The sequence below is a fragment of the Podarcis muralis genome, unplaced genomic scaffold, assembly GCF_964188315.1.
Source record: "Podarcis muralis unplaced genomic scaffold, rPodMur119.hap1.1 HAP1_SCAFFOLD_138, whole genome shotgun sequence".
Lineage (NCBI taxonomy): Eukaryota > Metazoa > Chordata > Lepidosauria > Squamata > Lacertidae > Podarcis > Podarcis muralis.
In genome coordinates, this window is record NW_027554763.1 from 1 (window position 1) to 20,563 (window position 20,563).

The window sequence follows — 20,563 nt, forward strand, 5'->3', positions numbered from 1 at the left end:
CTCTCTCACCCCCACCACGTGTGATCTCCAAACACTGCTTCTTCACTACAACCTCTCCCTGTCTCCTACACATTCAGAAGAAAACTTAAAATACTGTAATTTAATGGGAGATTTCCCCCAAAGCCTTATTGCAAGAGAGGGAAGGAGGGGCTGCAGGTACCAGGGAAGTCTCCTGGGGGGCCCATCTTCACTCATGAACCCCATGGGGCAACCCCAGATCTACTGCTTATTCTGGGATGTGGGGAAGATAGTACTTTTCCATAGTCCCAGAAGTTGTTATTCTTCCTGCCAGAGGACCAGTGTGCATATTATTATCATACTTATTTTACTGATGCTGCTGCTGTTGCTGTCATGGACTGGCTGGGTGAAAAGGGGGGGAGGCACCAGCTGGGGAACCCCCAAGGGAAGAAGGCTCGGATCCCGGGTCTCGTATGCCCCCTAAGTCTATCTAAACTCCTAGGTCTGTTCAATAAAAGGCTAATTTGGTGTTATGGGGGGGGGACCCAGGTGCGAGGCTGCTCAGCCCCCCAGCTCATCAGGCAGAGCCCGTGGGTCCCTGCGGAATAAAGGAAGGAGTCCAGCCACCAACCAGAGCAGATAGCTGTAGACCAAAGTTTATTACGCAACAGGTCCAAAGGGGAATTGTATCCTGAGGATGGGGTGACAAAGACTTTTAAAAGTTTCTATCTTATCCCAGCATGCAGTTCGTGGAGCATCATCACTACATCATCGCTACATCAGGAGGTGAAAAAACCTATCTGAGGATGTACAAATTCCAGCGCGCTTTAGTTCTGGGCTGCTTCACTCCTTGCATGAATTTTACCTGGGTGTCGGGGCTGTGTGTGCAAAAGCCAAAGCCCCATTTCCCCCCGTAACACAGGAGTCACAGAGTCCAAGCCGCTGCTCAACGTGCACCAGTACCTAAAACACGGACGGATCTAATCTCGTGGCGTGGGGTGGGGGAGGGAAGGATTTTGCAATGTAAACATTTTGGGGTGCGAGACCCCACTTTGGGAGTGGATTGCCGGGATCAGCCCCTCCCCCGCTCTCCTGATCCCCAGAAGAAAGAAGTGAGGGGGGAAACCTTCCTCTATCCCCCCCCCAAATCCTCCCCTCCCCTCCCGGCACATCCTTCTCTCACCCCGCCCCCACAACCCCAAATCCCGCCCCCATACGTTGCATCTCCTCCTCCTCTTCCTCTTCCTCGCCATCCGACTTCTGTTCCGGGAGTGGGGAGGGGGGGAAAGAGACCCCTCCCAAATTGCCTGCTTCTCCCGCAAGTGGAGCTTCTGCGCCGGATTCGGCCTCTGCCCCGCAGCTCTAGGGGCGGGCGCTTTCGGAAAGGGGAGGAGGGGCGGCAGGTAAATCCCCCCCACCCACGTGGATGTTGCAGGAAAGGAAAGGAGATTCGCGAGCGAGGACAAAGAGGTAAAGGGGTCGCGGGGGGAGGCGAGAGAAGGATCCAGAGACCCCCTCCAGCTCCCCAAAGCGCCTATCGTGCATCTGGATCCCTGCACGCGTGCTGCGAAGGGGGTTTTCCTTGGGCCCTTAGGAAGCCCACCCAGGGGATCCCAACGAAGCCCCCTCGCCCCATTTCCCCGCGCAGGCATCCCTGGGGCGCTGTGGGTTCCGCGCGGAAAGAGGTGGGCCATGAAAGGGTTAACGGGCGTGAGGGACGCTTGGATAGAGACCCCCCTATCCTCCCCTGCTCGTCTTGGGGGGGGGCCCTCCGGATGGAGAGATGGGGGGGCGACGGGTGAGCCACACCAAGGGGGGACTTTGGGTTCAGGGGAGACTCTGGGACAGAGGGAGCGAGTCGAGGAAGTGGGGAGGGGGAGCATCCCTGGGGCAGCGAGGGGGGGGAGTGCTAGGTAGGCCAGTCTTTGGGGACACGTCTCCATCTTGGCGCTCACGGGGATTCTCTGGAGAGACCACCTTGGCTTCTCCCTCCCACCCAGGAATCGCCACCCCTTCAAGGCTACCAGAGAGGGATCCCTGGAAAGTGGGGGGTTGTGTCCCCCCACCCCCCTGCTTCCTGCAACCTCTATCCTACTCCCCCCCCATAAGCCCCTGCCCTGTCCAGACTGTTGCAGGAATTTATGTATAAGTTGGGGGGGGGGGTTGCACCTTCAGCAGATATCATGCACATGCATCCCACTACCCAAATCAGCACCATCACTTTTCTGATTTGTCCCCACAAGGCACTTGATCACAGTTTCTTCCTATCTATTCAAAGGGCCTTTGCTGCACGATACCAAATGTAGGAATTCACTGATAAATGTCTCTATGTACTGGCTCACAGGGAGAACTTCAGAAATTCATATAGACATGTGAGCTCAGCTCCTCAGCAGCCCCTCTGCCTGAGGAATAATCCCTGGCATCCTGATACCTGAGTGCCAGACCTGAGTGCCATTCCAGAAAGAACAAACCCAGATGAAGACAAAAGGGTGGGATTAAGTTGCCTTGGAAACAGGTCAGGGAGGACAATGGCTGGCTGGCTGGGGGCAGATCAAAGGCCAAAGAAAAGAGGCCGACCCCTTTGTCCAAGCCTCTTTTGGTTTTCTTCCTTCCAGGATCAGGATCCTCAGGGGCATGTCCTGGCAGCCGGATTAAGGTAACTTCTGGCCTGATTGGAAGGGGCAATCTGCCTGATGTAGATATCCTGTGTGCTGTATTTTTCTACTGCTGAAACTGGATTTGTTCTCAGGAGCTAAGTTTTGTGCCTCACTGGGGACCCAGTGAGAACTGTATGCTTTGAAAGATCAGTAAACTATTACTGAAGAACTCCTGCTGCCTCTGTGTGCGTTTTTGACCTCAGTATGGGAATTGCTTTACACGTGGCCCCTATCCTGGTTATACTTAGCTCATGCCCTGGAGTTGCTGTACTCAAGCATGCAAAATGGGTGCATATGTGTGTGACTGGTTTTTGCACCAAACTCTATCACCCCCACCACGTGTGATCTCCAAACACTGCTTCTTCACTGGAACCTCTCCCTGTCTCCTACACATTCAGAAGAAAACTTAAAATACTGTAATTTAATGGGAGATTTCCCCCCAAGCCTTATTGCAAGAGAGGGAAGGAGGGGCTGCATGTACCAGGAAAGTCTCCTGATGGGTCCCATCTTCACTCATGAACCCCATGGGGCAACCCCAGATCTACTGCTTATTCTGGGATTTGGGGAAGATAGTACTTTTCCATAGTCCCAGAAGTTATCAATCTTCCTGCCAGAGGACCAGTGTGAATATTATTATCATACTGAATTTACTGTTGCTGCTGTTGCTGTCATGGGCTGGCTGCGTGAAAGGGGGGGAGGCACCAGCTGGGGGACCCTCAAGGGAAAAAGGCTCAGAGTCCGGGTCTTGTATGCCCCCAAAGGCTATGAAAACTCCTAGGTCTGACCAATAAAGGGCTAATTTGGTGTTACGGGGGAGGGGGGATCCAGGTGTGAGGCTCCTCAGCCACCCAGCTCGTTGGGCAGAGCCCGTGGGTCCCTGCGGAATAAAGGAAGGAGTCCAGCCACCAACCAGAGCAAATAGCTGTAGACCAGTGTTTCCCAACCGGTGTTCCGCGGCACACTAGTGTGCCGCGAGACGTTGTCTGGTGTGCCGCGGGAAAAATTGGCGGGGGGGGGGAATAAAGGGGGGAAAAATTATTCCCCCACCGCCAGGCGTGGGGCTGGGGCGGGGGAAGCCCGAGCTTCCCCCTCCCCCAGAACGGGACCCAGAGCCATGCCGAAGCTGCGCGCAGCTTTGGCATCGCTCTGGGAGCTTGCGGGGCTGGGGGAGGAGGAAGCCCTCCGCCAGCCTCCAAACCATGTCGGGAGACAGCGGGATGGCGCGCTGCGCCTCTCCCGCTGTCCCCCGAGTTTGCGGGGCTGGCGATGGGGAGGAGCAGGCTTCTCCCCCCGCCAGCCTTCCAGCCAAGTCGGGGGGCAGCGGCAAGGGCGCGCTGCGCCTCTCCCGCTGTCCCCCGAGTTTGCAGGGCTGGCGATGGGGAGGAGCAGGCTTCTCCCCCCGCCAGCCTTCCAGCCAAGTCGGGGGGCAGCGGCAAGGGCACGCTGCGCCTCTCCCGCTGTCCCCCGAGTTTGCGGGGCTGGCGATGGGGAGGAGCAGGCTTCTCCCCCCGCCAGCCTTCCAGCCAAGTCGGGGGGCAGCGGCAAGGGCGCGCTGCGCCTCTCCCGCTGTCCCCCGAGTTTGCAGGGCTGGCGATGGGGAGGAGCAGGCTTCTCCCCCCGCCAGCCTTCCAGCCAAGTCGGGGGGCAGCGGCAAGGGCGCGCTGCGCCTCTCCCGCTGTCCCCCGAGTTTGCGGGGCTGGCGATGGGGAGGAGCAGGCTTCTCCCCCCGCCAGCCTTCCAGCCAAGTCGGGGGGGGAGCGGCAAGGGCGCGCTGCACCTCTCCCGCTGTCCCCCGAGTTTGCGGGGCTGGCGATGGGGAGGAGCAGGCTTCTCCCCCCGCCAGCCTTCCAGCCAAGTCGGGGGGCAGCGGCAAGGGCGCGCTGCCTTTCTCCGCTCTCCCGGGAAGGCAGGCAGGGGGGAGCAAAGACTTTCGCCCCCGCCCACCTTCAGAAGAGGTCCAGGACCTCTTCTGAAGGCGGGCGGGGGGCGAAAATCTTTGTCCCCCCTGCCTGCCTTCCCAGGGGCTTTTAAATCGCCCCAGACAGCGGAGAAGTCCTCCGCTGTCCCGGGGTTTTTTAAAATGCTGGGGGTGGGAAGAAAAGCCCTTGTCCCCCCCCCCAGCCTTCAGAAGAGGTCGGGGGACAGACTGTCCCCGGACCTGGTCTGAAGGCGGTTTCCCTAGGAACGCATTAATTGATTTTCAATGCATTCCTATGGGAAACCGTGCATCGCAAGACGAAAAACTCGCAAGACGAAGAGACTTGCGGAACGAATTAATTTCGTCTTGCGAGGCACCACTGTATCCGGAGAGGCGGCCTTCAGGCGAGTTTTAATTTTAATTTTCCTTCTCCCACTTAATGCCCCACGCTCGCCCGAGCAGCTTGCAGTCCTCGGTAACCACGGCGACCCGAGGGAGGGGAGGGAACAGGGAAGTCGAGGGCGGCGGCGAGCCGCGATGACGTCAGTGGGCCGCGCCGCCTCGCCCTGGCACAGTGTGAGAGCCCCGGCTAGTGGTGCGAGCTTCAGAATAAGTGGGATCCGCGTGCGCGAGACCGAGATCGCGGGTAAGGAGCTCAGCCCTGGGCAGGAGGAAGCGGGGTCGCGCGTGCGGGCCACATCCCCACAGAGAGCGAGCCTCCCCCGGCCCACCACTCCGGGCAGGTCCACTCGCATGAGGGGGCGGCGATGGCGACGGCCGGCAGCTTGCCTGCAATGCCATCCCTCGAGCAGGCGAGGAGCCCGGAGGCTACCAGATGCGAGTCCTCTTTCCCACCCTGCTCGGGAGTCCAGAGCACTTGGTCGCATTCAGGATCTAGAGTGGGGAAGCGGGGCTTGTGTCTGGGCTGGACACATTGGGCTGCCTGTGCCGCTCGACCTGCGGGGAGAAATCAGGGTGGGAGTCACGACCGTGAGGCAGGGCTACCAAGTGTGGCAGAAGAGGACACGGCCGTCGCACCTGTCCTTAGGTAGGAGCTTCTTCCGTGTCGACCTGCTGCCCTAAAGTCTTGGCTTTTTTCTTGGCTTTTTGGCAGTTGGCACAGAAGGAAGGCAAGGGGGAGGGGGAAAAATTGAAACTTACACTTTCGTGCGTCCCTCCCGGCGTGACGCTGCGCGCTGACGTCACGGGGCTGTAATGGTGGTGTGCCTCGAGATTTTTTTCATGAAACAAGTGTGCCTTTGCCCAAAAAAGGTTGGGAAACACTGCTGTAGACCAAAGTTTATTACGCAACAGGTCCAAAGGGGAATTGTACCCTGAGGATGGGGTGACAAGGTCTTTTAAAAGTTTCTATCTTATCCCAGCATGCAGTTTGTGGAGCATCATCACTACATCAGAAAAGGGGAGGGTTATACATGATTCACATAGGAGGAATGTGTCAGGGGAACAGGCAAACACAGGATATGTATTGGGAAGTACATTCTAAGCACCTACTGCAAAAGAACAATAGAACTTTGGTTTGCATAGTCTGGCACCTGGGCAAGTCCGGAGTGGAGCTTTTGCCCAGCGATTGACACAAATGAGTACCTTCCTGTGAGTACGTGGCCTCCCGCTTAAGGGATTACGGTGGGGACTGAGTGGTTTCCAAGCCCTTGGCCAATGAAGCAAATTGGCGATGGAATGAAGAGAATCGTTGAAACCAGTGATTTCCTATGAATTTCTAAGCGTTTTTGGCTATTCACCATACAGACAGTGGGTTCGGAAAAAACTTGAATTGGCCTCACTACATCAGATCCAGTTTTATGAGTGGATTACAAGGTAATGAGGTTTCGATGAACTTAGTCCATTGTTCTCTCAGCAGGAGCTGTCATCACCTTGTCAGCGCTCATTGAATCGGGCACTCAGTCTCTCTCACACACACAGCTGGCCCTCCAGCCCCAGTTCCCTTGGCTGAGCTGGAAACACAATTCTCAACGCAAAGCACACAAAAAGAGATAGAGACAATAAAATACATAGACATATACAGAGCTGGGTGCCTGTTGTTGCCTGTGGGGGGGTGGTTTCTGTTACAAGAATTTTAAGGTCTTAGATATATGAGGCGAATTAGCGAAGCCCCGAGCCTGCAGGCTAAGCGCCTTGCTCTCGATACAAAGAAACTCAGATACTGAGAAGGAGCGTTGGAAACAGTGGAGTGGAGAGGACAAGGAAGTTTCTGAGTAGAAAGAGAAACAGTCGAGTTCAGCGTCCGTTTGTCTTCAGCGGAATAAGACGCAGCGCGGTTTGCAGAGCCGAAGGAGAAAGTAAGTTGCTGCTAGCGGTTACAGTGTCCGTCCCCCCCACTGACTCATTCAGAAACTAAACCTTTCCCGACTGCAGAGGGGAAAAGGAAACAATCGAGGGAGGGCAGAGAAGTGCGGCATTAAGGAAAAAACTCAGTCGCTACTGCAACAGAGACAGTGAACTATAAAGAGTGAACTATAAAGAGGACAAAGGAGACTACTGTTAAGAGGACTCCTATTAAGACTTTGGCGAGACGACGGGTTAAGTGGCTCTTAAGAAAACTCCGGGGAAAGGGAAGAAAAACACACTCTTGACATTTTGAACTATTGTATCGCCGTTCCGGGGCTTTTTCTTTCTGTTACATCTGTTACGCCTTTTTATTGTTTTTCCTTTCTTGGATCTAACATTGGGGCTACGGAAAGAGGTAGGAACGGGTGGGAGAACAACGTGGAAACTAGGCAAACAGGAAAGACTAATTAACCAATCTTCTAAACACTTAAGAACTCTGCTTTACAAGATGAAAGGTCTGACTCCTCCTGGTGGAAGGAATTAAATATTGCACCTTAATTTGGTAAAGACTACTTCGGGACCCAGATCCTCACAGGTCAAGTGGTTGTTAAAGAGTGGTTGGACGAGCCCGAATTGTGGTAAAAAGAGTGTAATCAGGATATCATTGTGAAGGGGGTCCAACCAACTTTCTTAAAAAAAAAAACAAAACCTCTGGAAGGAGGGGAAAATATCGAAGCATATTGTATAAGATCAGGCATTGTGAGATTCTGTAAAGAAGTGGGGTATGGTGGCCTTCTCCTTATTTTTGGTAAAATGATACTGGCTATTATAGGTTGTTAATATATAAGAGGGTTTAAAGTACCCCGGGGGGCCAATACCTCTTGGGGTTAACTGAAAGCTGAATAGTCTAACTACAAGGATTACACTTAACGGTATAAAGGAATTCCAGAGGCTTAAGGACAATGTCACACACTCAAAAGAAAGGGGTAGAGGGAGGTACCCCAACTGAGAGGAGAGCTTCAAAGCAAGAAACAGAATTTAGAACAGAAATATTGAGGATGTTCGCAGAAATAAAACAAAGCGAAAAAAATTTGGAAACAAAATTGGAACAGGTGGACAATAAAATTGGTAAAATGGATAAAAAGATTGATGAGACAGTAAGGGAGCTAAAAGGACAGATTAAAGAGGTTTCAAAAAGAGTGGATGAGGGACTAAAAAAGACAAAGCAGGAAATGAAAGAAATGAAGCGAGAAGAAGAAAGAATGAGGAATGAGATAGCAGATTTAAATAAAATACAGGAAGAAATTAAAGACTCCATCGCAATGAATGATCTAAAACAGAGGGAGATTAATTTAAGACTGAGGCAAATTCCAGAAGTACAAAATGAGAATATAAAAGAAAGATTAGTGAAGGAAATAGCACAGTGGATGGAAGTGGAAGAGGAAGACGTGGCAAGGACAATTATAAATGCGTATAGAATGAAAATAAAAACAAATAAAGCCAGGAAATTTCCAGGGGACTGCTTAGTTACATTCAAAGACAGGGAGATGAGGAACCTGGTCCTGCAAAGAAATAGGGAAAAGAGATTATATATTGATGGACACTACATAATCATATTTAAAGACATCCCCATAAGGCTGCTAAAACGAAGAGAATCGTATAAACCACTAGTGCAATTACTTAAAAAGAATAGGATTGACTTCCGATGGGAATTTCCCGAAGGGGTCTCTTTCTTTTATAAAGGAGTTAAAAGAAGACTGACTAGCCCAGAGGAAATAGGAAAGTTCACAAGGAGATATAAAGAGCTTCAATCGGGAGAGGAAGAGTCGAAAGGTGCAGAAGGCGGACTTAAATTGAGGGAAGAATTAGAATTAGGTGAAGAGGAAGATCAGAGTAGAGGAGAAATAGAAGAAGACGAAGAGGAGGAAGAAGGAGAGGAGACAGAAAAGTTATAGAGTAACACTTAATTCAGAGAAACACCTAAAATAATATGTCTTTAAAACTATGGAACTGGAACGTTAACGGAATGAACGATAAGAAAAAACGCAATGGAATTGAACGCATTCTAAAAAAGAAAAACTTAGATATTATATGCCTTCAAGAAACCCACGTAGCCAGCAAACATAAGAAAATCCTTATTAATAAGAGGTTAGGGAATGAATTTATCTCTTCGGATAAAAAGAAAAAAAGAGGAGTAGTACTTTATATTAAAAATAACATCGAATCACACCAACTATTTAAGGATGAAGAAGGGAGAATAATTGCAGTCCGTATTAAATGGCAAGGTGAAATGATGATAATAGTGGGAGTCTATGCACCAAACGGAAATAAAACAGAATTTTTCAGATTATTGGAAGAGAGATTATTCGATTATATGGATCAAAAAATCATAATAATGGGGGATATGAATGGGGTGGTCTCAACGGAAATAGATAGATTAAGGAAAACTAAGACAGAAGGAGGGAAACTACCTAAGACATTTTTTGAAATGGTTAAGAACTATAATTTGGTAGATATATGGAGATTGAGGCACCCCCTGGAGAAACAATATACATTCCACTCGGAACCGAACCAATCGATGTCAAGGCTAGACCAAATTTGGATATCAAACGAATTAACACTAAGAACTACAAAAATTGAAATACAGGCCAAAGTCATCTCCGATCATAATCCCATAATAATGGAGATGAAGGGAGTTGAAGAACGAACCTTCAGATGGAGACTAAATGATAACCTATGGGACGATCAAAAATTTGTGGAAAAGATTCGGACGAAATTATTTGAGTACTTTACAGACAATTTAGACAAAGGGGTAAAAATAAATGTGGTATGGGACGCGAGTAAGGCGGTTATGAGGGGCCTGTTTATCCAACAAAGCGTTTGGAAAAGAAATAATAAAGAAAAAAGAACTAAGGAGATTTTGAGACAGATTATGGATTATGAACAAAAATTAATTAAAAAGCCAAACAATGAAAGGATATTGCAGGAAATAAAGTCCCTCCAAACTCAATTTGCAATGTTAATAAACAAGGAGGTTGAGTGGAATATTAAAAGATTAAGACAGAAAAACTTCGAATTCGCTAATAAGTCAGGAAAATGGCTTGCATGGCAAGTCAAAAGGAGAAAGGAACAAAACACAATTAATAAAATACAAATAAACGGAGAAGAGATAATTGAACCAAAAGGAATCAGAAGAGGATTTGTGGATTTCTACGAGCAATTATACAGGAATAAGGACAGAAACAATAATAGGAAAATAGAAAGATATTTGAAAGGGAAAATGGTGAGGAAGATCTCGACAGAGCAAAGAGAAAGGTTAAACGCCCCCATTTCCAGAGAAGAGGTAGAAGAAGTGATAAGGGAACTGAAAAGAGGGAAAGCCCCGGGCCCAGATGGGTTCACTTCGAGTTATTATAAAGAAATGAAAGATATACTGACGGCTCCGTTAGTTGATGTGATGAATAATACCCTAAAGGAAAAAGTGATCCCAAGTACTTGGAAGGAGGCATTTATCACAATAATTCCAAAACAAGATGCAGACCCAACTCAAGTAAAAAATTATAGACCCATTTCTTTATTAAATACAGACTATAAGATCTTCGCCGGAATCTTAGCAAAAAGGTTTAAAAAGACATTAGTAAAGATAATTCATGAGGACCAAGCGGGCTTCCTACCGGGAAGGCAAATAAAAAACAACACAAGAAGTATAATTAATATAATAGAATATTTATCGGACAGATATGATAAACCAGCTAGCCTAATCTTTGTAGACGCGGAGAAAGCCTTCGATAATGTGGCCTGGGATTTCATGTTGAGAAGCTTGGAAACCATGGAAGTGGGACAAGAATTCTGGAACGGTATAAAGGCAATTTACACAGAACAGAAGGCGAAGCTGATAATAAATAACGTTATAACAGAAGATATAAAAATATCTAAAGGGACAAGGCAGGGTTGTCCGCTTTCGCCGCTGCTCTTCATAGTGGTTTTGGAGGTCCTATTAAATGCAATAAGGCAAAATAAACAAATTAAGGGAATATCATTAGGCTCAAATGAATATAAAGTCAAAGCATATGCTGACGACGTGGTCTTAACGGTGGAAGATCCTATAGATAGTATAAAGGGAATCTTGGAGGAGATGGAGGAATTTGGGAAGTTAGCAGGATTCAAATTGAATAAGAGTAAGACAAAAATGATCGTCAAAAACCTGGACCAAGACAAGATAGAATTATTACAGCAACAAACAGAGATTGAAGTAGTTAAAAAGGTAAAATATTTAGGACTTTGGCTTACCAACAAAAATATTGATTTATACCAAAATAATTATATCCCGGTGTGGAACGGAATCAAGAAAAACTTGGAGGTTTGGGCTAGGATGAAATTATCATTCTGGGGAAGAATATCCATGATTAAAATGATGGTGCTCCCCAAAATGTTATTTCTATTCCAAACGATCCCCATAATAAAAGGCACAAAAACGTTTAAAGAATGGCAAAGGGCGATTGCTAGATATGTCTGGGAAGGAAAGAAGCCCAGAATTAAGTTTAAGGTATTAACAGATATTACTGAAAGAGGGGGCTTCGCCCTACCAGACATGAGACTGTACTACGAGGCCGCATGCCTTTGCTGGATAAAAGAGTGGATAAAGTTGGAGGATACAGAGCTATTAGATCTGGAAGGGTATAAGAATAAATTCGGGTGGCATGCGTACTTGTGGAGGGATAAGATAAGAGTGCATAAGGGATTTAGCAGCCATATCTTTAAAGGACCTTTGATAGAAGTTTGGAATAGATACAAGAATATACTAGAACCAAAAACCCCACACTGGTTATCCCCAATGGAGCTGATAAGTGTAAAGAAAGTTAATATGGGAAAAAAATGGGGCAGGTATGAAGAAATGGTAGTGAAGGAAGGAGGGAAGTGGAAAGTAAAATCATATGATCAGGTAAAAATATATACATACGATTGGCTGAGCTACTTTCAGATAAATGAAATATTTAAAAAAGAGGTGAAAGAGAGGGGATATGAAGAAAAGGCTTCGAAATTTCAGAGAGAGATAATAAATAATGATAGGAAAAATCTGTCAAATATGTATAAAATATTGCTAGAATGGAATATGCAAGATGAGAAAGTTAAAACGGTGATGACTCAGTGGGAAAAGGACCTCGGCTATGATATTCAATTAGAGAATTGGGAAAAATTGTGGAGAGTGAATATAAAATTTACAGCATGTGTGTTACTAAGGGAAAATATGTTAAAAATGTTATATAGATGGTATATAACACCCGTAAAACTAGCTAAGATGTACAAAACAGACAACAAATGTTGGAAATGCAGACAGAAAGAAGGGACGTTCTATCACTTATGGTGGGAATGCGGGAAGGTTAAAAGCTTCTGGGATGAAGTTTATAATGAAATCAAAAAGATACTAAGCTATACCTTCGTAAAGAAGCCCGAAGCTTTTTTATTAGGCATGGTGGGAAAAGATATCAAAAGAAAGGACTGTAAAATCTTCCAGTATGCGGTAACAGCAGCCAGAATGGTGGTGGCGCAGAAGTGGAAGCAGGAAGAAAGCCCAACGATAGCAGAGTGGAGATTAAAACTGACGGAATATGCGGAGTTAGACAAATTAACAGGGAAAATTAGATATATTAAGGATCAAAAATTTATAGATGACTGGGGAAAATTTGCGGATTACCTGGAGAACAAATGTTTAGTAAATACAACGCTAGTAGGCTTTAAAGAGGCACTGTAAAGCACTAATAAGTATTGCTTATTGGAAACAATGTTTGAAGGGTGGTATTAATGGCAATATGAAAGATTGGAATGCGTTATAAAGGAACAAATACGAATGAATGTCAAGGACGTTGAAGGAAGTCCAAAAGTATGAGATGTACGAAATACGGATATAATGTATATATATGGGAATATCAATAATTTTTTTTTTTAAATGTAAAAAAAAAAAAAAAAAAAAAAAAGATAGCTGCGCTGAGCAGCTCCTGCAGAGCCATACCATTGCTGGGATTGGCTGACGGACTAGATTTGTCGCGTTCTGATTGGTCAGGACGCATCCTCATGTAAATAAATTGTTCATTCAAAAAATACATCGTTCATTCATACTGCCTGCCTGGTTATAGCACCGGGATACACAGTCAGAAATGGCACTTTATTCTTGGAGTGTTGGGGTTTTGTGTGGTGCTTGGTGCAACATTGTGACAGGACGAGGGGAGCCCTTGTATAGCGGGGTTCCCTTAAGGTCATCGCCTCGGGTCCTACGTGGTTTACTTGGGAGTAAAATTCTGTTTATATGACCCCCCATTCCGTAATAGTGGGAATCTTTGGGGATCACATTGATTATTTCTTTTTCACCCCTCCTCTGGAAAAGTGTTCTCTCTTTTGGGGTTTGATTACTTTTGTCTCCTTCAGCGCCCACTGCACCATCAGAGAGGTACAATAGTCTTCTTTCAATTTCTGTAGCCACGTAAGGCTCTCTCTCAGGACTGCTACCCAGGAGTCTGCGTATGCAAACTGCTCCGAACATCCAGGGTGTTTTGTCATGCTTCTAAAGACCTGGTTGGTTTGCTCCAGGTCCTATGAGCCGGGGGGGGGGTGTTCGCAGGGAGTTCTCAGTCGTTTGGGGTTCATCGCTCCACCATATTTGCGGTCGAATTTGCCTAAATTATTCACCATGCCTTGTAATGGAGTCCATTCCTCCTGTGAGTGTGGGGAACCCTGCCCCCATTATGAGTGCCTGCTTAAGTTGTTACACAAGGGGGGGGGGCCTGTCCTTCTGACATGTTGCAGGAGCCTTCAAGCAAAACACAAAGTGAGAAATCTCCTGTTTCCTCAAAGCATCAGCCCCCCTTGGCCAAGATAGAGTCAATAAAATACATAGACATACCCAGAGCTGGGAGCCTCTTATTGCATGGGGGTGGGGTTCCCACACTCAGTCTCTCACACACACACAGCTGGCCCTCCAGCCCCAGCTTCCTTGGCTGAGCTGGAAACACAATTCTCAACGCAAAGCACACAAAAAGAGATAGAGACAATAAAATACATAGACATATACAGAGCTGGGAGCCTGTTGTTGCCTGTAAGGGGGGGGGGGGGTTCTGTTATAAAAATTTTAAGGTCTTAGATATATAATAAATGTTCATAAATGTACCAATCAAACACGTACATAAATATATAAACCACATGTCCAAAACAGCACAGGAAGACAGTCCTGAAATCATTTTGACTCCCCAGCTGACCAAATGTTTCTCTGCAAGGAAGGAGGAGGTGAAAAAACCTATCTGAGGATGTACGAATTCCAACGCGCTTTAGTTCTGGGCTGCTTCACTCCTTGCATGAATTTTACCTGGGTGTCGGGGCTGTGTGTGCAAAAGCCAAAGCCCCATTTTTCCCCTTAACACAGGAGTCACAGAGTCCAAGCCGCTGCTCAACGTGCACCAGTACCTAAAACACGGACGGATCTAATCTCGTGGCGTGGGGTGGGGGAGGGAGGGATTTTGCAATGTAAACATTTTGGGGTGCGAGACCCCACTTTGCGAGTGGATTGCCGGGATCAGCCCCTCCCCCGCTCTCTTGATCCCCAGAAGAAAGAAGGGAGGGGGAAAACCTTCCTCTCCCCACCCCCATTCCTCCCCTCCCCTCCCGGCACATCCTTCTCTCACCCCGCCACCACAACCCCAAATCTCGCCCCCTACGTTGCATCTCCTCCTCCTCTTCCTCTTCCTCGCCATCCGACTTCTGTTCCGGGAGGGGGGAGCCCCCTCCCAAATTGCCTGCTTCTCCCGCAAGTGGAGCTTCTGCGCCGGATTGGGGCTCTGCGCCGCAGCTCTAGGGGCGCGCGCTTTCGGAAAGGGAAGGAGGGGCGGCAGGTAAATCCCCCCCCCCGTGGATGTTGCAGGAAAGGAAAGGAGATTCGCGAGCGAGGACAAAGAGGTAAAGGGGTCGCGGGGGGAGGCGAGAGAAGGATCCAGAGACTCCCTCCAGCTCCCCAAAGCGCCTTTCGTGGATCTGGATCCCTGCACGCGTGCTGCGAAGGGGGTTTTCCTTGGGCCCTTAGGAAGCCCACGCAGGGGATCCCAACGAAGCCCCCTCACCCCATTTCCCCGCGCAGGCATCCCTGGGGCGCTGTGGGTTTCGCGCGGAAAGAGGTGGGCCATGAAAGGGTTAACGGGCGTGAGGGACGCTTGGATAGAGACCCCCCTGTCCTCCCCTGCTCGTTTTGGGGGGGGGCCTCCGGATGGAGAGATGGGGGGCGCAGGGCGACGGGTGAGCCACACCAAGGGGGGACTTTGGGTTCAGGGGAGACTCTGGGACAGAGGGAGGGAGTCGAGGAAGTGGGGAGGGGGAGCATCCCTGGGGCAGCGAAGGGGGGGGAGTGCTAGGTAGACCAGTCTTTGGGGACACGTCTCCATCTTGGCGCTCACGGGGATTCTCTGGAGAGACCACCTTGGCTTCTCCCTCCCACCCAGGAATCGGCCACCCCTTCAAGGCTACCAGAGAGGGATCCCTGGAAAGTGGGGGGTTGTGTCCCCCCACCCCCTGCTTCCTGCAACCTCTATCCTACTCCCCCCCCCCATAAGCCCCTGCCCTGTCCAGACTGTTGCAGGAATTTATGTATAAGTTGGGGGGGGGGTTGCACCTTCAGCAGATATCATGCACATGCAGCCCACTACCCAAATCAGCACCATCACTTTTGTGATTTGTCCCCACAAAGCACTTGATCACAGTTTCTTCCTATCTATTCAAAGGGCCTTTGCTGCACAATACCAAATGTAGGAATTCACTGATAAATGTCTCTATGTACTGGCTCACAGGGAGAACTTCAGAAATTCATATAGACATGTGAGCTCAGCTCCTCAGCAGCCCCTCTGCCTGAGTGATAATCCCTGGCATCCTGATACCTGAGTGCCGGACAGGTAGCCATTCCAGAAAGAACCAACCCAGATGAAGACAAAAGGGTGGGATTAACTTGGCTGGGAAACAGGTCAGGGAGGACAATGGCTGGCTGGCTGGGGGCGGATCAAAGGCCAAAGAAAAGAGGCCGACCCCTTTGTCCAAGCCTCTTTTGGTATTCTTCCTTCAGGGATCAGGGTCATCAAGAGCGTGTACTGGCAGCCGGATTAAGGTAACTTCTGGCCTGATTGGAAGGGGCATGGCCCCTCCGCCAAGCTAGGGTGCCATTTTCTTTCTGGGCAGGCGCCCAGCTAGACCGTGGAGGGTGGCCTTCTTGTTTTTGTAGCGGCGGGGGGGGGGGGGGATGGATCCCTCGAGGCCGCCATTCGCCACCCTCCAGCTGTAGGCCACATTTCAGCTGTTTCCTTTTTGCAGGCGTGGGGGAGCATGGCCGTGGGCTCCACTGGCCATGAATGGTGGTGTGTGACCCCAGACGTAGGCCAAACGGCAGCTTTTAATTCTGCTGACGCCGCTTTAAACAACAGGCCACATTTCTGCCATTTCCTTTCTTGTTGGGGGGGGGTATAAGTCAGGCCGCATGGTGGTAATGTTTTTTTGCACTCCCCCCATCCCCCCCCCATTCTCGCACTTCTGCTTCTAGCAGGGAAATGTAAATATCTCTTTTGTTACACTTGATGGGTGTTTGGTGGAGGGCAAGGAGAACTATGGGGCAGGGTCCAGGATGCTCAGATTACTGCCACCAGACCTCCCCTTTCATGATGTAAGCATGATGTAGTTTGGGGGGGTGTAACATTGGCATTAGCAGCTAATAAAAGATTGGGTTCTCTTTTGTTCAGGGCTTCCATCTTGTTCCACCTGGTGGCAGGTGGGAGTCCTGTCACGACAGTCTTCAATAAAGACCAAGCCTACTGGCTGCTGTTTTGCTCTGGTATTCCTGGCTGGTGTCCTTGTTTTTTGTCCAGGGGGCCCCTCAGATTTCTCCGTTAACAAGACACACCTTCCTTCCTGCAAGCTCCACCCAATTCCCACCCCATAAGCCCCTGACCTGTCCATAATAATAATAATAATAATAATTTATATCCCGCCCTCCCCAGCCGAAGCTGGGCTCAGAGTAGCTAACAACAATAAAAGTAACACAGTTTACATATAATCACAATCAGTTAATTAAAATGCATTCTAAAATCAATTCATTCTAATATCAATTCAAAATCAAAATCAAATTAATGGTAGATACAGCGGTTTTGCCAAGTCCAACCATTGGTCTCCTTGGAGAGGTAAGGAAATTCCAAGAGGAAGAGAGGAGGAGAGAGGCCTTCAAGGAAGCGGCTCTTTGTTTCCGCAGTCCTACCCAGGAATCAGCCAGAAACCTTTTCTTTTTTTTATAAAACACAAACCTTATAAATATCAGGAAAGTAGATAGAGGTTCTGTCTTGGTGGAAATTCTAAATCAACAGATTCACGGACAGGAAGAACCTTTGGAGTTGAAACCCTACAAACCATCAACAGACTCAAAGAGGAGAAGCAGTTTAAATGAAAAGGTTGCAAAAAGTGCTTTATTTACAATAGTGTTTAAGGAAAATCCAGAGACTCTCAGATGTAAGAACCCATTTAGATGTATGGAGTGTTGGAGGTCTTCCTCTCAGAGTCCACCCTTTTCTTCACAGAAATGAACTCAGCAGGAAATCAGTCTTTAACACATGTTGTGTATGTGAAGTTCTGGTTTTTTATGTGTAAAACTCTATCATAATAAAATATTGAAGGCAATGTCAAACAATGTGATTATGATCTAAGATGTAAAGTACCTTTTGATAAAGAAGGGGAGAGGGTTTGTATGGATTGTTGGTGGTGAGTGAGGATTAAGGCTGGGCGATATATTGTCCAAACTGGTTTCTAGACCACATCGTGATAACCTTTCAAAAACAATTGATATGGCAACACACCAAGAATCACAGTGTGTGTTTCCAGGATGCTCATTTGCCTGGAAGCAGCCGGCAGAAAGCTTTGCTTCGTGAAGCCCTGAATGTGCTGAGTTGCTGACTTCCCTCCCAGGCGACAGGAAGTGAAAGACACACCTCCATTGCCCTGTGTCCTTCCAGCCTCTTTCCTTCCTTTCTCCCTTCTGCCAGTTTGTGTGCCTGACTTAGATATCCTGTGTGCTGTATTTGTTTACTGCTGAAACTGCTGTACTCAAGCATGAAAAATTGGTGCATCTGTGTGTGACTGGTTTTTGCACCAAACTCTCTCACCCCCACCACGTGTGATCTCCAAACACTGCTTCTTCACTACAACCTCTCCCTGTCTCCTACACATTCAGAAGAAAACTTAAAATACTGTAATTTAATGGGAGATTTCCCCCCAAGCCTTATTGCAAGAGAGGGAAGGAGGGGCTGCAGGTACCAGGGAAGTCTCCTGATGGGTCCCATCTTCACTCATGAACCCCATGGGGCAACCCCAGATCTACTGCTTATTCTGGGATTTGGGGATAGTACTTTTCCATAGTCCCAGAAGTTATTAATCTTCCAGCCAGAGGACCAGTGTGCATATTATTATCATACTTATTTTACTGATGTTGCTGCTGTTGCTGTCATGGACTGGCTGGGTGAAAAGGGGGGGGGGAGGCATCAGCTGGGGAACCCCCAAGGGAACAAGGCTCGGATCCCGGGTCTTGTATGCCCCCTAAGTCTATCTAAACTCCTAGGTCTGTTCAATAAAAGGCTAATTTGGTGTTATGGGGGGGAACCCAGGTGCGAGGCTGCTCAGCCACCCAGCTCATCAGGCAGAGCCCGTGGGTCCCTGCGGAATAAAGGAAGGAGTCCGGCCACCAACCGGAGCAAATAGCTGTAGATCAAAGTTTATTGCGCAACAGGTCCAAAGAAGAATTGAACCCCGAGGATGGGGTGACAAGGACTTTTAAAAGTTTCTATCTTATCCCAGCATGCAGTTCGTGGAGCATCATCGCTACATCAGGAGGTGAAAAAACCTATCTGAGGATGTACAAATTCCAACGCGCTTTAGTTCTGGGCTGCTTCACTCCTTGCATGAATTTTACCTGGGTGTCGGGGCTGTGTGTGAAAAAGCCAAAGCCCCATTTCCCCCCGTAACACAGGAGTCACAGAGTCCAAGCCGCTGCTCAATGTACACCAGTACCTAAAACACGGACGGATCTAATCTCGTGGCGTGGGGTGGGGGAGGGAGGAATTTTGCAATGTAAACATTTTGGGGTGCGAGACCCCACTTTCCGAGTGGATTGCCGGGATCAGCCCCTCCCCCGCTCTCCTGATCCCCAGAAGGAAGAAGGGAGGGGGAAACCTTCCTCTCCCCACCCCCATTCCTCCCCTCCCCTGCCGGCACATCCTTCTCTCTTACCCCGCCACCTCAACCCAAATCCCGCCCCGCTACGTTGCACCTCCTCCTCGCCATCCGACTTCTGTTCCGGGAGTGGAGAGGGGGGGAAAGAGACCCCTCCCAAATTGCCTGCTTCTCCCGCCCCAGTAGCTCTACGGGCCGCGCTTTCAGAAAGGGGAGGAGGGGCGGCAGGTAACCCACCCACCCACCCACCCACGTGGATGTTGCAGGAAAGGAAAGGAGCGAGGACAAAGAGGTAAAGGGGACGCGGGGGGAGGCGAGAGAAGGATCCAGAGACTCCCTCCAGCTCACCAAAGCGCCTGTCGTGCATCTGGATCCCTGCACGCGTGCTGCGAAGGGGGTTTTCCTTGGGCCCTTAGGAAGCCCACCCAGGAGATCCCAACGAAGCCCCCTCGCCCCATTTCCCCGCGCAGGCATCCCTGGGGCGCTGTGGGTTCCGCGCGGAAAGAGGTGGGCCATGAAAGGGTTAACGGGCGTGAGGGACGCTTGGATAGAGACCCCCCTGTCCTCCCCTGCTCGTTTTTTGGGGGGGCCCTCCGGATGGAGAGATGGGGGGCGCAGGGCGACGGGTGAGCCACACCAAGGGGGGACTTTGGGTTCAGGGGAGACTCTGGGACAGAGGGAGGGAGTCGAGGAAGTGGGGAGGGGGAGCATCCCTGGGGCAGCGAAAGGGGGGGGAGTGCTAGGTAGACCAGTCTTTGGGGACACGTCTCCATCTTGGCACTCACGGGGATTCTCTGGAGAGACCACCTTGGCTTCTCCCTCCCACCCAGGAATCGGCCACCCCTTCAAGGCTACCAGAGAGGGATCCCTGGAAAGTGGGGGGTTGTGTCCCCCCACCCCCTGCTTCCTGCAACCTCTATCCTACTCCCCCCCCCATAAGCCCCTGCCCTGTCCAGACTGTTGCAGGAATTTATGTATAAGTTGGGGGGGGGGTTGCACCTTCAGCAGATATCATGCACATGCAGCCCACTACCCAAATCAGCACCATCACTTTTCTGATTTGTCCCCACAAAGCACTTCCATCACAGTTTCTTCCTATCTATTCAAAGGGCCTTTGCTGCACGATACCAAATGTAGGAATTCACTGATAAAAGTCTCTATGTACTGGCTCACAGGGAGAACTTCAGAAATTCATATAGACATGTGAGCTCAGCTCCTCAGCAGCCCCTCTGCCTGAGGGATAATCCCTGGCCTCCTGATACCTGAGTGCCGGACAGGTAGCCATTCCAGAAAGAACCAACCCAGATGAAGACAAAAGGGTGGGATTAACTTGGCTGGGAAACAGGTCAGGGAGGACAATGGCTGGCTGGCTGGGGGTGGGGCAAAGGCCAAAGAAAAGAGGCCGACCCCTTTGTCCAAGCCTCTTTTGGTTTTCTTCCTTCCAGGATCAGGATCCTCAGGAGCATGTCCTGGCAGACGGATTAAGGTA

General features: G+C 49.2%; 1 protein-coding gene across 10 annotated transcripts in view; it reads left to right on the plus strand.

Moving 5' to 3' along the window:
• The first annotated feature begins 1,184 nt into the window (after positions 1 to 1,184).
• The window catches only part of LOC114603409 (uncharacterized), a 31,462-nt gene continuing 12,083 nt past the window's right edge, over positions 1,185 to 20,563 (plus strand). For 4 of the 10 annotated variants that reach the window (XM_077923049.1, XM_077923042.1, XM_077923051.1 and 1 more), the window contains exons 1-2: positions 19,162 to 19,366; positions 20,520 to 20,560. The gene's annotated coding sequence lies outside the window, so the exon portion shown is untranslated. Of the gene's footprint in view, positions 1,429 to 14,502; positions 14,785 to 19,161; positions 19,367 to 20,519; positions 20,561 to 20,563 lie in introns of those variants that run through there. The other 6 variants (XM_077923044.1, XM_077923052.1, XM_077923048.1 and 3 more) reach the window with 4 other exon arrangements.